The sequence below is a fragment of the Sesamum indicum genome, unplaced genomic scaffold (assembly GCF_026168435.1).
Source record: "Sesamum indicum cultivar Baizhima isolate 11 unplaced genomic scaffold, ASM2616843v1 HiC_scaffold_100, whole genome shotgun sequence".
Lineage (NCBI taxonomy): Eukaryota > Viridiplantae > Streptophyta > Magnoliopsida > Lamiales > Pedaliaceae > Sesamum > Sesamum indicum.
The window spans coordinates 17,501-22,500 of NW_028292343.1; the positions used below are offsets into that span (position 1 = coordinate 17,501).

The following is a 5,000-nucleotide window of genomic DNA, read 5'->3' on the forward strand; positions in this document are numbered from 1 at the left end:
GTAAAAGATTCTAGCCGCACTTAAAAGCCGAGTACTCTACCGTTGAGTTAGCAACCCGAAGAAAATATAGATTAAACAAAATTTCAACAAAGGGTGTATAGATACAATCAGAATCAAAATCGATTAAATTCAATTTAAACAAAGAGAAAGGAGATTATACGAGCTAATCAAACCATTGAGCTAACAAATCTAAAAAAAAAAGATTTTCTAATGGATTCGAAGAGAGAAAAATGAATTGATTAGATGAAAATACAAGAAATTCTCAGATAAAAGAAAAAAATAGACAGAATTGAAAAAATGGGTAGAGCACCTCTTATGTTATCTACCTTTTTTCAATCAAAAAAACCTCTTGTATCAAAGAAAGCATCATTTGAATTTTGAATAAGGTAAAGTAAAAAACCTATGGGACGGAAATAAATAGACCCGGTTTACTTATCACGATGAATTATATTTGTTCGATACACTGTTGTCAATATAAATGGCGAGAAAAGAATACAGTGGAAACAAAAAAGAAAATAAATTGCATTGAAATTGCAATTCAAAGAATTTCAATTTCACAATGCAATAATATTCAAAATTGTCTTGTATTGACACTACATATCTAATTTACATAGCTAAAAAAGTATAAATGGAGAAGAATTGAAAAAAAAAGATATCGGATTTTTTAGTCCATGATGTATTTCATCAATCTAAGTGGAATAAGCAAAGTGGATTCCTTGTTGGTTAGTCGAGTTCCAATGAAAACCACAGAAATGTCCGAATTTATAAGATCAATAAACTAAGGTTTTATCGTTCTAGACCATCGGATTCGACGGAAACAATGATAAATAGATACGAATACCCCAGAAGGGGGGGGGAAATCAAAAAAACAAGTCGAGAAAAATTATACAAAGTTATATACAAGCCGCTACCCCCCCTTGGTATTTCTTTAATTGAATTTCATTTGATTAGACGGAAGACGGAAGTTCCTTAAAAACTTCCGCTTTCTTTAAAAGATTCTGAACAGTTCCTGTGGGTTGAGCACCTTTTTCAAGGAAATCTAGAATAACAGGAACATTTAAATAAGTTTGATTCTTCATTGGATCATAAAAGCCCACTTTTCTAAGATCTTTTCCTTCTCTTCGGGATCGAACATCAATTGCAACGATTCGATAGACGGCTCATTGGGATAGATGTAGATGAACAATACCCCCCCTAGAACCGTATAGGAAGTTTTCTCCTCGTACGGCTCGAGAAAAATGATTTGATTCGAAGTTTTGTCTATGTATGCAATTCGAATAAATTAAATGACAAATGGGGCCTATAAAATCAATTAGACTATGATTTCAGTCTTTTTTTTCCTGAAAATGAAAAAGAAACCATTCGTACTCATAACTCAAGTTAGATAACTCTCAAATAGCTGAAAGGAAAAATCTTTAGTCAATTTCATTTATTGAGTGGTCTTTACCCCCTTTTGTTTGTCTCGTTTAAAATTCTATTTGGATTCTTTAGTCTGATCCAGTTATTGAGATTATCGAGACAATTAAAATGGTGTTTCCTTGTTCTTAGATCCTTTATCCTTATTTTAAATCATTGGGTTTAGACATTACTTCGGTGCTTCTTAATCCTTTCAAAATGGCAGCAACATACCCTTTTTTGATTTTTTCTATCAAAGAATCCTATGGACAGTTGATTCCCCAGTGATACACTTTGAATCGAAAAAGTTTGATCAATTCCAACAAGTTTTGCTTTTGAATTGGAAACTTGCTCGAATTGGATCCTTTCGATTTCTATAGATGAAAGATACATTTACGAAGTTGTTCCAATTGATTGATTGGCATTAACCCTAGATCCTTGCCCCCGAGAAATGAATTAATCCTTTCTACTCGAGCTCCATCGTGGACTATTTACAACCCAACAAAAAAGAAGGGGTTCAGGTGTAACAGAACAAACAATGTCGAGCCAAGAGCACCCTCATGCCTAGATAAATCGAAAATGGTGGATGTAAAAATCCACAACGGACCGTGTCCTTCAAGTCGCACGTTGCTTTCTACCACATCGTTTCAAACGAAGTTTTACCATAACATTCCTCTAATTTAATTTGGAACCGGTATGGAATTGATTCAATTATGGAATCATGAATAGTCATTGGTTCAGCTGTCCATAGACATGGTAATCTAGACTTTTTCTATGATATGTGGGACGATTTTTCTTAAAAAGTCTTAGCAAGACAGCATCTTTAACATACATAAATAATATCTAGATAATAGAAAGAAATAGCAATATATAAACGAATAACTTTTTGAATCTGCATCTTCAAGTGACTCAATAGGATAGATTAAATGATTTCCTACTTTTTGGAGTACCAAAGATTCCACTTCCAAGGAATCATTAAAAATATTTATTAAATATATTTATAATTTAAATTGAAAAAGTTTCCTATTTAGACATCATTATTTAATTTGATTTCATTTGAAGAAAACTGGACAATAAGCATCACGTTTGATCCTCATAGGAAGATAAGTCTTTCTTTTTTAATTGACTCATCACTGATTTAATCTAAAATAGATCAAAAAAAAGAAGAAATAAATCCCATTTTTTTCATTTTCATGAGATGTATAAAAAAACAATGGAAGTTAAGATTTGAATCTTTACTCTTTTCATCTGATTACGAAAATCAAAAAATAATAGGGAGGGGTTTTCGTATCTATCAGATAGACTGAACAGTTGTCACTGTTATAGATATTCTATAATATAGAATTGAAATAATTTCAGTTTAAATAATTTAAGGGATCGCAAATGTTTTTCACAAAAACCAAAAAATTATTGTCATTGAAATAGAACGATACATACCATATAAGCTAAACATTTCCCCATTTTATATGATTCTATCATATGTATTTTCTTTAACATGGGGTTGAGTAATATTTCAATAATTGACTCTTGTGATAAAGTGAATAAAATAAAAGGGATAGGATAAATCACCCCTGCCTCAATCGTTACATAGATTTCCAATTTTTCATTAGAACCAAACACGAAATACCTAAATAAAATGAGATTCAAAGAAAAAATATTGGCTCCATAACATATTTCTATATGATATGGAACTTGATCATTTGTTAATGAGATTCGAAGAGACACGGGTAATTAAATTAATATGGATTAACTCCTATCCACTCCCCTACTTCTTTCTATGGGAATAATGGAGCATAAAAAAATGGATATGCGCTGGGACGGAAGGATTCGAACCTCCGAATAGCGGGATCAAAACCCGGTGCCTTACCACTTGGCCACGCCCCATTTCAATTTCTAATCTACACTAAGAAACAATAATATTGGTATTGGTTGTTTGTCAACTCCAGTCCAAATATCTATATATCTATAGAATAGATTGGTACTAGGATTTTGATACATATAGATATAGAATTCAACTTAATTTATTGATCATTACATAGAATTCAAGTAAGATATTGTATGAAAGTATGATTTCTTCTATTCTCCTTTGAGAATTGGAGGATTTTTGGTTGGGTGGGTTCAAAGAAAAAGAAGGATTTTTTGTCTAGCTTACTTACTTTCTTCCTTTTTCCTTATATCAAAAACTCAATCAAAGTGCAATTATCTCCAAGAACAAAATGTCTGTTATGCTTAATATCGTTAGTTTGATCTGTATTTGTATTAATTCTGCCCTTTATCCGAGTAGTTTTGTCTTCGGCAAATTGCCAGAAGCCTATGCTTTTTTGAATCCAATCGTAGATGTTATGCCAGTCATACCTGTGCTTTTTTTTCTCTTAGCTTTTGTTTGGCAAGCTGCTGTAAGTTTTCGATGAGATCCTTAATAATAATATCTTAGAAAATGCATGATTTCTTCGAGAAAAAATTCTAACAATTGAAAAATCAGATAAGTTTTAGAGTATGAACCCTCGATTCGCACACTGAAATTCTTGGATAGGCGCCATAAATCAGGCTTACCCCCACTTCCTCCCTTTTGACCCTTTTCCAGTGAAAGACCCTAACCCTATTAGGGTCTCCCACAATATCTAATTTGGATATAAACGAAAATTTTTTTTAATGAAAAACAAATGAATTTGTGATAATTCATTTCTATTTCTAGAAAAAAACCTCATTTCTTGGTGTCAAAATAGGATATGTGGTAGAAAAATGGAAGATCTACTCTCTTTTTTTTTCCAAAAAATCATCTTGGAGATTGTGTAATGCTTACTCTGAAACTCTTCGTTTATACCGTAGTGATATTTTTTGTTTCTCTCTTTATCTTTGGATTCCTATCTAATGATCCGGGGCGTAATCCTGGACGTGAAGAATAAAATCCAAAGGGTTTTTTCCTTGGTTAATTTTCAAATTTTCTTAGGATTTTATCTATTCCACACGTTTAACTAAGATTTTCAAAATTTGAAAAAAAAAAATAAATCAAGTCATCAACGGAAACGGAAAGAGAGGGATTCGAACCCTCGGTACGAATAACTCGTACAACGGATTAGCAATCCGACGCTTTAGTCCACTCAGCCATCTCTCCCAATTGAAAAAGATAATTACTACATTACACATAATGTAAGGAGTCTTTCTTTCTCTCTCTTCTTTCTCTATTCTATTATATATAGAGAGATCCACAAATCAGGAAATTCCTTTATCTAAAAGAGGGGCTCGAACGCGCCAACAATTGAACTAAAGAAAAATAAGGAAGACCTCTTTGTGTTGATTTTGTTCGAAAGGCCCTTCTTATTCTGATGGCCTGGCCTGGTCAGTACCTAGCCGGGCCTTTTTTTTGTTCCAAGGAATTATAGATAAATACTAATTTATCTGATATCTGATTTGAAAACAAAATACTTGTTTTTTTATTATATTATTATATTCAATTGAATATTTTATATTCAAGCAACAACAAAAAGAAGAAAGACTATTTACATTCTTTTTGTTGTTAAATTTTATTTTCATTTTCTGAACTAAAAAATAAACTAGCGATTTTTCCACAATGCATTTTTCTGTTATGATTTTAGTGTTTTTTT

General features: G+C 31.9%; 1 non-coding gene across 1 annotated transcript; it reads right to left on the reverse strand.

The window, feature by feature from the left end:
• Window positions 1-4,422: 4,422 nt before the first annotated feature.
• TRNAS-GCU (transfer RNA serine (anticodon GCU)) lies at window positions 4,423-4,510 on the reverse strand. Its single transcript has one exon. It is a non-coding gene; the product is annotated as a tRNA-Ser (tRNA).
• Window positions 4,511-5,000: the final 490 nt, after the last annotated feature.